The 13,415-nt window shown below is 37.7% G+C and overlaps 1 non-coding gene across 1 annotated transcript; it reads left to right on the forward strand.

The window, feature by feature from the left end:
* Positions 1 to 221: 221 nt before the first annotated feature.
* On the forward strand, positions 222 to 328 carry LOC120283219. The gene has a single exon (XR_005543214.1). It is a non-coding gene; the product is annotated as a small nucleolar RNA R71 (small nucleolar RNA).
* The last annotated feature ends 13,087 nt before the right edge of the window (positions 329 to 13,415 follow it).

Here is a 13,415-nt window from a genome sequence, read left to right on the forward strand (position 1 = left end):
GGGCTGCTAAGGATGTAACTGCATCAATCTCATGAAGACTGGCTACCTTCTTCATGTCACGAGCACTATATTGATAACTATTCATAGCCATTTCTTCTCTGAGTTATCAGATGGCTTCTGGGGTTTTACTTCCTAAGGTATCCCCTGTTGCAATGTCTAGTAACTGTATTGTGCTTGGATTCAAACCATTGTAAAACGTTTGAACAATCATCCACTCGAGGAATCCATGTTAAGGATATTTTTGTAGGAGATCCTTGAATCTTTCCCATGTCTCAAAGAGAGACTCCAATTCCATTTGTACAAAGGAAGTTATTTCATTCTTGAGCTTTGCAGATTTTCCAAGGGGGAAGTATCGAGCCATGAAAGCTTCCACCATCTCTTCCCATGTAGTAATCGATGGTTGAGGTAATGAGTGCAACCACTATTTCACTTTCCCCTTTCATTTGTAACCCCATTAATCTTGAGCATGTCGCACACTTCTAAGAAATTCTCAATGTGGTTATTTGGATCCTCGTCGGCCACACCATTGAACTGCGCTGACTGCTGTACCATTTGAATAAAGCTTGGCTTAAGCTAAAAATTCTAAGCTGTAATTAGTGGCCTAACAATACTGGACTGCGTGCCAAGAACTGTGGGTCTTGCATAATCAGAGAGTGTCCTCTGTTGCTCATTCTGCTCAGCCATATTTCATGTCTTTCAACTTCTATCTCAGCTTGATAGTTCTATTTTTGTGCAAGTTCCTGTACCCATCTACGAATTCTCTGCTCAATCCCTGGATCACCTTCAACTAATGTCAAAGAATTTCCTTGAGTCATAACCTAGAGCTGAAATCAAGAAAAGAAAAATAAATCAGAACTATGAAAGAATAAGAAAGTGTGAATAAGACTAAATGATGAATAGCTAAAATAGCAAAATATAAATATTCCTAAATTTCCTATTCCCCGGCAACAGTACCAAAAAGTTGACACACCCTTGCGTGTGTACCGTAAGTACATAGGTGTCGAAGTAATAAAGTACCCAAAAGGTGGGTAGTCGAATCCACAAGTAACAGACTCTAGAAACAAGTAGTATTGCTATTAGCTAAGGAGATGATCAATTAGTGATTGTATCTAACATGTTACTAAAAGAAAAGAGCAAGAAAATAAGCTAAAGGTAAAGAGAAGGAAATAATCAATGATAAAGCGGGGTACTTGAACAGTGCTCCCCTTAGGACTATTATTTCATGTGCAAGACTAATATTATGCTTCCCTAATTAACTTTTAAAGAGTCATGGAAATCCAAAAGCATACAGTCCTAAATCTAAGGTCAACTATGACTAGCCCTCAATGTATACCTCGGTGGAAAGGAATACTCTCAACACCTCACACTACATGGGACTGCTTGGGGTTCTAGGAACTCGAAGTGATAAACCCTATTCCCAAATCTAGATCTAACCCTTTGGTCCAAACGAAAGACCCCTAATCAGAACTAAGCCCCACCAGAAGGGATCTCTTAACACTTCACTCTATTGTGCCTACACAATTAAGTCCTAGTGGTGGAGATCTATGAACACTTCACTCTATTGTGATTGTAAAGAACTCTTGGAATGTGGAGGTAAATTCACATCAAAAGGGAAAGGGGACGCTCCGCTACCTCTCGACTCACACTCTCAACCCTCTTCAATCTTGCTAAGTCTAACCCTAATGGTGATGGTCACTCGTCAAAAGGATACCTAGATGGATTCTAAACCCTAATGTCACTCTAAGGGAAAATCAAACAAATAAACATTTAAGATCGAAACTCAATGAAAAACTCAATTAAAAAAAACATAATAAAAGTCAATGAAACAAGATCATCCTAGGGTTTACAAGTTCAAGTAGCCACTAGGGGTTTAGCTCTCCATGGAACAATACATGATCAAAGAATAAATCAAAAATAAAAGCAAACTATTCATAAAAATAGCACCCCTGCTATTCAAGAGCCGCTTCTCTTTCTCCAAGGACTCCTCCGTCAAGCCTAGGGAACAACTCGCTCAAACAATGCCGTTGATTGCTCCCCCAATAACACTCCTTCGAAGGAAATCAATGTTGAATCCAATAGAAAGACTCAAAACCCTAGCTGTGCTCTCTCCAAAAGATAGGAAAATTACCCCAAAAATAACTCTTCGAGGCAGTATTTATAATGCTGAAATCTGGATTTTACATGCCTATGTGGATTTTCCACACGGGTGTGTGGATTCTCAGGTTTTCTGAATTTCCCTTTTTTGAACAGTAACTACTACAGTCTCGTGAACAGTGCTTTGCTACATTAACTTCTATAGTGTCCGTTACTTCCTTTAAGCCCTTCCAATTTGTAGATAGACATGCACATTCTTGGAAGTTGGCACACACCCCCATGTGTTTGATCACGGCTTATGTCTTAACACTTGTTCCACACAAGATCATCCTCAAAAACTGCGTTCATGGCCTATAATCTCTTCCTTTCTTCTTATACTACCTCCACAACCCTAAATGCACAAAAGAACATAAAAACACACGAATGAGCCATAAAAACTAATAAAAGCAATGCTCATTATAAGTAAATTATGCTCAATAATATGCATACATAAGCACTTATCACACTCCCACCACTCACCTACTTCTTACACATTGTTAGCACATTAATTTTTTCTTGTTACACACTTCAGTTGATTAATCTATTAATCACTCGAGTGACATGTCGGTGAAATTAAATTAAAGGTAAGTGATCATTTTGATGTAAATTAAAGTTCAGTAACCAAAATAAAATAAACATATAGTTAAGTGGCCTAATAAAAAATGAAGCCATGGTTAACTAACTTACTTAGTAACTAACTGACTCACTAAGTGACTGGGTGAGTGATTGATTGACTAATGAGGTTCCCAATTTGACGAATCATTACGGGTATACATATCTATAAGTAATGATTCCGCTTAAAATAGGGACCATTACCAATATGCAAGCATTACCTAATGTTGGTTAGGACAAAGACCTTAGCCTTATCTTTTAACAATAGTTACTAGCCTAACTATAAAGTTATGTACCACTACTTTCATGCTTTATTTCATTCATATGAATCTACATGTCCCTCCTTTCTTCTTAATGTCATGTGACACGTGTCCGAATATGCGTGTAAACCGCAAGTGCACGGGTGTCGAAGTAATAATTACCCCGGTGAGTGGGTAGTCGAATCCACAGGGAACAGGGCTACTAGTACTAACTTCTTCTCTGCTTTCTAACCTAATGATAAATGGAAAGGTGTGGGGATCTAATGTGCGAAGAAATGAATACCAGAGACAAATATGCAAGGGTAAAATGGATGGAGATTTCAGTCAGTAAAAGTGGGGTATTTGGGCAATGCTCCCCCTAGGATTCAAGTATTAGGTACTGAATAAGCAAAGTGTTTCTATGATGAGTAAGTTAAGTCATGGAAATCCAAATATAATCGGATCCAGCCTCCCGATCACCGATACTAGTCCCCTACGAGGTCCCGGTGGAGAAATCGCTCAATCTCAACACCTCACACCACATATGACTGCAAAGCACTCTAGGGATTCCAATAGTTGTATCCGATTCCTAAAGATTGATCCAACCCTAATTCCCGGCGAAGGATCCTAACCCCCTACAAGGTCCCGGCGGAGAAATCTCTCAATCTCACGCCTCATACCAAATATGGTTGCATAGAGCTTAAGGAACGGAGATAGAATACACTCAATCGGAAGGGAGAGGGGACACTTCACTATCTCATGACTCACCCTCTCAACCCTCTTTAACCTTGAAGTTCTAACTCTAATGGAGACCTCTCTCACATCAAAGTAACAAATCATGCAAATCCAATCAACCACAAGGATTAATTAAACAAGCAAGCAATGAGAATACAAGATTAAAACTTAATCAAACTCGGATTAAATAGAAACACTAAGCAAATCCACAAAAGATGAGAATCCTAGGGTTCACAAGCCCAAATACCCTCTAGAGTTTTAGCTCTCCATGGAGCAACATACAAAACACACCATCAATGAATGAAAGTACATTAAAACCATAGAAATAAACCCCCTTATATATGAATTGATGGCCTTGATGGAGAGCTTCGACGTCTTGAAGGACCCACTCCGAAGCTAGGTTCACCGGTGGCTTCCTTGATGCTATGACGGAGGAGGAATCGATCAAAGTTGGTGACGAAGCGCCTCCAAAGCCGCAAAGACCTCCTCTCCAAACCCTAGCCGTCTCACCCCTCAAGAGCCGCACAAAAGATGAGAAAGAATAGTGCAAAACGGCTATTTATAGGCCTTAGATCGCGTCTGTCACGTGCCCTCACGCGCCCATGTGGATTTTCCACGCGGCCGCGTGGGCTGCAGAAATTTCCACACGGGCGCGTGGAATTTCCACGCGGCCGCGTGAACAGTAATTTTGCTATAGTACTGCTACCGTGAAATTGCTACAGTACTTTTCACAAAACGCGATCCGAACACTCTTCTCTTAAGGCCACATGTCCGGGCACACGTCCATGTGGTAGGCTATAAAACTTTTCTTCATCGACGTATCTTTGAGAGGTCTTGCAATCTTCACAAAGAGAAGGAATATGAAGATGTGGCTGCCTTTGTGCCCTTCCAAATGAATCTTCTTGGAAGTTTGCACACATCTCCATGTTTATGAACTGCTCTCGTGTCTTGATCCTTGAATTGAATAAGAACTCCCAACATTGTGTCTTTATAGCCTATCTTTGCTTCCTTTTTACTCTTCAAGGCATTCACAACCTATATGCATAAAAGAACACCAAATACACAATATGAGACATAAACCACAGTAAAAATGATGCTCAATGCATGTAAAACATATATAAAAATATGTCTACTCAAGCACTTATCATCATGCATCTTCACCAGTCATGAATGATTCATGCATCACTCCCACTGACCAGCTTTTCCAAGTATATATTGTAGTCAAAAATTAACCTAAGCAAAACAATGATAGATATGTATTTATAGTTTTCATTTAATGCTTTTAGTTAATCGAGTCAATTATTTTTTTGTCGTAAAATTTTTTTTGCCATTCTTTATTAGGTGTTTCACTTACGATAGTAAGTAATTGGGATAAGTAGAACTGTAGAAGTATGGCAATTAGTTAACATTTCCAATTTGAAGATATAAAAAATTTCTTCATTTGATTAGATGAACATATGTAGTTTCCATTTTAAAATTTTCTATTTTCTCATCACATATCCCATAAGTTATTACACAAATCTCATGGGTTCTTTTTTATGATCCAAACTCATGCAAGAAACGAAGAATCAATTTGTAGTATTATTAAAATCCTACGACAGACCAGATGATTCAAGAGGATGGTTTCTTTTTAAAGTAAAGACCATGAGGCCCATCAAACCAATATAGCAAGGCTAAATTGAGTGGGAAATAGATGTGACCCATTTAAAGCCACTTTACGTTGGTGTCGGTCTCACATTTCCTTTGCTTATAGTAGTCCATTTTATGTCAAGTCCTCTAATTATCTTCTCTACACTTGCAACATTTGAAACATTTGAGATAAATGAACCTTAATGGTAACTACTTTAAAGGAACTCATTTTCTAGCTTTCTTCAGAATCTTTGATATCTTAATTTTTCAAATACTGGTTTCATTAGAAATGTTTCATACCAACTTGGAAACCTCACAAATTTGAGATATGTTAGTGATAAGTGCTCATGTATAAGTAATATAAAGTATCTTTTTCTTACATTGAGCATTACTTTTCTCAGACTTTATCGCTTATTCTTATGTAATGTGTTTTTTTGTGCATGCAGGGTTGTGGTGATAATTGTGCAAGAAAGGAACCAAAAGTAGATTGTGGATGCATCTGTTGATGAATTCTTGGAGTGAACAAACATGAAGACACAAGTTGTGCTCAAAGGCATGTGAGTATGTGCCAACCTCCATTATGCTCGAGCCGATACGTTAATGGGAGGGGCACAAAGGCAATCACACTCATGTGTTCCAACTTGTGCAACGATAGCAAGATCTTCGTCAGTATGGTTTAGTTGAAGATGCGACACTATCTACCGCATGGATGTGTGTCCATCCATGTGGCCTTGATGAAAAGTGTGGATTCGGGAGTGTTTTGGTGAAGTACAGTAGTAGTTTACTTTAGTAAAATCACTATAGCAAAATCACTATAGTAGTTACCGTTCACAGCTCACAGGAAATCAACTTCTGGAAATTCCACACACCCGTGTGGATGCCCGATTCCAGCCCCTATAAAAGCTGCAATTTCAGACGTTTTAAGAGATTTTTTTCCAATCTTTTTCCCAACTTTTCTCCATCTTTGGAGGCGCTTTCAGCTAGGGTTTGGAGAGGCTTTGGCTAGGTCTTTGGAGTGGTTCTATGGCCTCAATGCCAAGTTCCTTTAGAAGATAGTTATTGGGGGAGCTTTTGTGGGCATCAATTCGGCGAGGTGTGCCCTAGGCTTGATAAGGGAACCTTTGGAGAAGATGAGGCGACTCCACAAGACCATCAATATGGACTACATGGGAGTTTTCCTATGGATTGCATGCTTTTACATTTGATTTCATTATTGATTGTATCTTGCTCTATAGAGAGCTAAACCCCTACTGGGTTCTTGGACTAGTAAACCCTAGGTTGATTTTGTTTCTTTGACCTTGATTATGCTTCTTTAATTGATGTTTTAATTGAGTTCCATCCTTGAATATTTATTGCATTTATTTTCCCTTAGAGTGACACTAGGGTTGAGAATCTATCTTGGTAATCCTTGTGGATGAGTGACACACCATGAGGGTTAGACAAAGCATGGTTGGAGAGGGCCGAGAGGATGAGTCGAGAGGTAGTGGAACGTTCCCTTTCCCTTCCAATGTGATTTATTCTACCTCCATGTCCCAAGAGTTCTTTGCGGTCATAATAGAGTGATACACCCCTTGCATGTAACCCGCAAGTGCACGTGTTTATCAAAGTAATAATACGCCGGTGAGTGGTACTCAAATTCACAGGAAATAGTGATCAGAAACACAAAGATTGCTAGTTAACTAAAGTGAAAATGAATCGATAGTGGTGTGAACAAAATCAATATGTAAAGAACTAAAGAAAATAAGAAAGAAAGGCGCAATAAAATGATAGGAAAGGCAATTGATAGAAAATGGGCCACTCAGACATTGCTCCACCTAAGATTATTGCTTCAAGTGCAAGACCAACTATTATGTCTCCTAACTTATGCTTAATGAGTCATGGAAATTCTAAAATACACAATCCCAAACCTAAGGTCCGCCGTGACTAACTCTACACTATGTCCCGGTGGAGAAATCAATAAGTCTCAATACCTCACACTGAGTATAGTTGCAAGAAGCTCTAGGGATTCCAAGTGATAAACCCTATTCCATAATATAGGTCTAACCATTTGGTCCAGGCGAAAGACCCCTAGTTACAATTAAGCCCCAACACTAACGATTACTTCAACACTTCATTCTGTTACTCACGCAACTAAGCCCCAGTAGAGTTCCTCTCTTAACACTATACTCTATTGTGACCGCAAAGAACTCTTGGAACATGGACGTAGGATTAATCACAATGAAGTGGAAAGGGGACGCTCTGCTACCTCTCGGCTCACCCTCTTGACCCTCTCCAATCTTGCTTTGTCTAACTCTTATGGTGTGTCACTCACTCACAAGGACTACCAATATAGACTCTCAACCCTAGTGTCAATTTAAGGGAGAAATCATTCAACAAACATCCAAGATTGCAACTCAATTAAAGGCATCAATTAAGGAAAGCATAATAAAAGATCAATGAAACAATATCATCCTAGGGTTTACAAGTCCAAGTACCCACTAGAAGTTTAGCTCTCCATGGAGCAAGATACAATCAATGATGAAATCAAAAGTAAAAACATGCAATCCATATGTAAAACTCCCTCGGTATTCGTGTCGATGGTCTTGTGGAGTAGTCTCATCCTCTTCAAGGGTTCCCCTGTCAAGCCTAGGGCACAACTCACCGGATCGGTGTCGATGAAAGCTCCCCAATAACTCTCTTTTGAAGGAACACGGTGTTGATGGCCATAGAACCACTCCAAAACCTTGCAAAAGCCCCTCTAAACCCTAGTCACAGGCCTCTTCAAAGTTGGAGAAAAATGAAGAAAATATGGAAAAAAAGTTTCTCAAATCGGTACAAAGTCACGGCTTTATAAAGGGTTGGAATCGAGAATCCACAAGGGCGTGTGGAATTTTCACACGCCCGTGTGAATCTGCAGGAATCTGATTTTCTGCGGCCTGTAAACAGTAACTACTACATGCACAAAAGAACACAAAAACATATGTATTTTCACGTTTGTTCACTCCAAGATTCCATTAACAAAGTGCAATCGCAATCTACTTTAGCTTCCTTCCTCTACATTTGGCTCAACAACCCTACATGCACAAAAGAACACAAAAACATATGTATTATAGATAAAATCTGAGAAAAGAAATGCTCATCATAAGAAAAGAATACCTTGTATTACGAATACACAAGCACTTATCATAGAGTGAAGTGCTAAGAGACAAACTCCGCTGGGGCTTAGTTGCGCAAGCAACAGAGTGAAGCGTTGAAGTAATCCTTAGTGATGGGGTTTAATTGTGACTAGGGATCTTTCACCTGGACCAAAGGGTTAGATCTATACTCTAGAATAGGGTTTAGCACTTGGAGTCCCCAAAGCTTCTTATAACCCCACACAGTGTGAGGCGTCGTGAGTATTCTTTTCCGCCAAGAAAAAGCGAGAGGATTAGTCATGGTTGACCTTAGGTTTGAGACAGTGTGTCTTTGGATTTTCATGACTCATTAGACATCAGTTATGAGGCATAATGAGGATTCTTGCACTTGAAACAATAGTCCTAGGGTAAGCAATGTTCGGGTGCCCCATTTACTATCGATTGCCTCTCCTTACTTCTATTGTGTCTCTTTCTTCTTTTCTTTATTTTTAATTGCAATGATATTGTTCACACAACCCTTTAATCATCTTCACTATATTTAAATAGCAATATTTGTGTTTCTGAGTACTATTCCCTATAGATACGATTACCCACTCACCAAGGTACTGTATTACTTCGACAACCCGTGCACTTGCGGTACACACACGCAAGGGGTGTGTCACTTAATCTCTTGGATGATCATTAATATTTTATAGGTGGGAATTGGACGTTGATGAGTGCATTTTATGTAGATACCCTATTATGTGTTTTACTTATCCTTTTAGCATGTTTTTTATGATAAACCGATGGTACTTGAGGTATGTTTGCTAAATGTTGCAGATGATTGGGATTTGGAACAAAATAAACAAAAATAGACCAAATTTGATGCAAAACAATGTTGGAATACAAGTTTCAGCACAAGCAGGGTCCAAAGCACACCATTGCTTGGAAGCACGGTTGGAAGCATGGGCACGCTGAACCCCTATGTGTTTTACTAGAGTTTGCACAAAAATGAGAAGCACTGTTTCGCTGCCCCTAGCCCCATCATGCTGAGGGAGCATGGTCAGTAAGCACAGCGTGCTTACCCCCATGCATTTTTGAACGAGCTTGCTCTCCAAGCAAGGGCAGTAAGCACGAGCATGATTACCCCCTATGTAATTTACTGGTTTTTCACCGAAATCAATCCCTACGATCTGAAGCCAAACACGGTCATCCATCAGCATGGGCATGCTTACATCGGTAAAGGGTTATTTAAGCCCTAAAGTTAAAATTAAATGGAATCTTCTTCTCTCTTGCTAGAGGTGGTGGTTAGGGCAGCCATCGACACCATTCAGGGATAGATCTGGAGTAGACACAAGCGTGGAAAAGGAGGATCATTGGTTATAACCGTTGTGAAGCCTTCTCCGATATAATTGTGAAGCAAGAAGGGACTTTAATGGACAATCTGTATTTCTCTTATTATTTTCCTATGATTGTTTGTAAAACATTGAAGGGCCAATCATCTTCTGGTGCCCCCAATTATAAATCTTGAATTCTAATGTTTTAATTTTAGTGATATTGATTCTTAAGTTTCCTTGCGGTCTTCCTTTTGTTTATATTGCTTATAGTTCTATGTGTTTCCTGCCTTGATGCTTGTATGTTGCTAGCTTAACGAGGGACTTGCTGATTAGCCACATGAGCATTGATTTTTTTGGTTCTATGTCCCTCATTGGTTGCCATTGCATTTTAAGTTGTTATTTAACCTTAAATTGATTCATTGTCTAGAGGGTAATCTCTACTCGTCTAGCTAGGGTGCATATTGAGAAAGGGGTTAAGTCTGCTCCAAGCCTTGGACAAGGACGTATGTTATCAAACCCTACATATGTGTTCACCATAGTCTAAGAAAAACTCTTGAATCATTACCTAGTCATTGCATTTGTCAAGGGGATAAATCCGAGGCACTGTCATTTCCACTGCTATCTCTTTAAGCCAAAATCCTGCCTCTTCTTCTTTTCCTATTCTTCTATTCTTTAGTAGTGTTAATTACTTTTATCCAATCTTTGAACCGGCTAGATATTAGAAAATGAGTGAGTATTGAGTGTTATACCAGTCCCTATAGATTCGACTACTAGATCCTATTGGGCACAGTTTACTACTTGTACGACCCGTGGACTTGTGAATACGCAAGAGGCATATCAGATGCTCCACATAGTTAGAAGTCATTGGCTTTTAAATATATCTTTTCTTTAATACTTGAATTTAAATTTTGTGGATCTCTTTGGGGTATCAAATGTGTTCCACTGAATGAATGCACTTCCATAGAAATCTATGATAAAATCATCACATTATAAACTCAATTTAGGCCTGAAAATCCTTGTAACTATTCTCAAAGCTACTTGATTTAGGCCTTGACAATAATAAGTTAGTTGGTATTGTGATAGAAACTCATTTTACTCATCTTGATAACTTATATAGAATATTTGGGTGTATCTTCAAATGAATTTATATTGAATATTAGCACAAATTGGGTTCCTTCACCTAGACTGTACGACATACTAATGGCTGATTACTAAATGGGACTAAAATTTTCTACTTTGGTTCAAAAGTTGAAGAGCTCATTTGAAATTTTTACGTCCAATGTACGAATTCCAATTATAATGCCATAATGATTTGGAATTTCAATTTAAAGCTTTATACTAAATTTATCACATAGTGACATCAAAAGCAAATTGCCTAATTCATTCGAATATCTTACTTTATATTCTATTAATTTGAGCGACATCCATTTTGAAAGACCAGTACCCCATTTTTCACCAAAGACTTGAATACTGAGTTTCAAAAATAACTCATTTTTATGGATTATTTATTGATGGAATTAGTCCACATAATCTTCACTTTTATACATGGATCATTTTTACAATAATTTAAGTGGTAGATTTATTGTTTTAATTTGGACAAACTCTTCACTACAAGTGTAATATATAAATAATAAAAATTTGTCTAGTGCCATCCCAATACAGTTGACAAATAGTGAAGATTTGAGAATTCTTCATCTTGCTTGTGATAAGTTCAACGGAATCATATCAACTTCCATTTGGAATAGTTCATTACATTAAGAAGATATCTAACTCTAATAATATATATTCAGAGGTAGCATTCCTCCACACCTAGGTGGCTTCAATGTTCTTCTAATTATAGATCTCTCATATAGCCAATTTTCACAAAAAAGTTCAACAAATTTTTGGTAACCTAAAAAGCATGAAGAGTTGTTTGGTACCGATACTATTTTATTTTTAATAATCAAGATGAAGTGAGGATGAAAGGAAGAGAACTTTCTTATGACATTGGAATTGATACTCTTCCCATGGATATGAACCTTTTTGACCATGATTTATCAAGAGAGATCCCAAGAAGTCAACAAATTTGATTGGCTCATGAAGCTTGCATTTATTGAAAAACCATTTAACACCAAAGATCCCTTATAATATTAGTGAATTGTGGTGGTTAGAATCTCTTGACTTATCAATAAATAATCTATCAAGTTTGATTCCACAAAGTTTGACATAATTAACCTCATTGAGAAAATCAAACCTTTTTTCTTTTATGGCTTCTTTTGTTCACAAAATGGTAATGGGGAGAATAGAAAGGGTAATGGGAATGGAAATGATAGGAATGAAAATTGTTTGCAAAGAATAAGAAACTAAAAGGACATAATTACGAAATTACAGTTATATCTTTAATATAAATGATATTTATTTTGAATGAATTATTATAATTAAATATTTAAATCAATATCTCACTTGAACCATTATGGGAGTTAATTATAATAATTAGCTATCTAACTTAAACCTTACATTAATTTTATGACTGGTTTACTGACTAATGTGATTCAGTCATTAGAGAAAACATTATTGTAGTGAGAATTCTTGTCAAGAGTAAACCTTTACTAGTATGCAAACGTTACCTTAAAGTGGGTTTCCATTAGATGTCAAGTGCAATGAGTATGGATCATCTCAATAACTAATATCCCAAGATGGTGATGAACACTTTTTTTTTAAAGATAAAGAAAGAAAATGGTTTTATCCAAGCATGATTCATAATGTCCTATTTTTCCACATATAAAAACACTTACATTTTACCGGTGGTTTATGAATCTTAAATTTCTTTTTTTTTTTTGGAAAGAACCTGTAATAATGAGAACTTGTTCTTTAGGAAAAATGATATTTTGTTAAAGAAGGATAATACTAAAATTCTCTCACATCTACAAAATAATATAGTTATATGGTTGTGTAATGTGTTGTACTATATTTTTAATAAAATGCTCATGATGTTGATAAGTGCTTGTATATAAGTAAGTATACTTTTCTTACATTGAGCATTACTTTTATTAGATTTTATTGCTCATTCGTGTGTATTTGGGTTCTTTTATGCATTTAGGGTTGTGGAGACAAGTTTGGATGAAAGGAAGCAAAAGTAGATTGTGAACATAATTGTTGATGAAGTGCTTTGATTGAACAAACGTGAAGACACAAGTTGTGCTTAAAGACATGTGGGTGTGTGCCAACCTCCATTGTACTCAAGTGAATACACAAAGTGGAGGGGCACAGAGGCAGTCACACTCATATGTTCCGACTTGTGCAACATTATCAAGAGCTTCGTCAATATGGTTTTATTGAAGATGCGACGTGATCTACCACATGGATGTGTGCCCATTCATGGGGCCTCAATAAAAAAGTGGATTCGGGATCATTTTGGTGAAATGCTGTAGTAGTTACTATTTATAGCTTGCATGAACCCGAAATCTGGAAACCCACACGGCCGTGTGGATGCCTGATTCTGGCCCTATAAATACCTCTTTGAGGGTTTTATTTGGCCCGTGTTTTTCCTATCTTTGGCCCATCTTTAGATGCGCTCGCTGCTAGCCTTTGGAGAAGCTTTTGCTAGGTTTTTGTAGCAGTCCTACGGCATTTGACATCAAGTTCCTTTGAAGGAGAAC

This window comes from Dioscorea cayenensis, chromosome 18, assembly GCF_009730915.1.
Source record: "Dioscorea cayenensis subsp. rotundata cultivar TDr96_F1 chromosome 18, TDr96_F1_v2_PseudoChromosome.rev07_lg8_w22 25.fasta, whole genome shotgun sequence".
Taxonomy (NCBI): domain Eukaryota; kingdom Viridiplantae; phylum Streptophyta; class Magnoliopsida; order Dioscoreales; family Dioscoreaceae; genus Dioscorea; species Dioscorea cayenensis.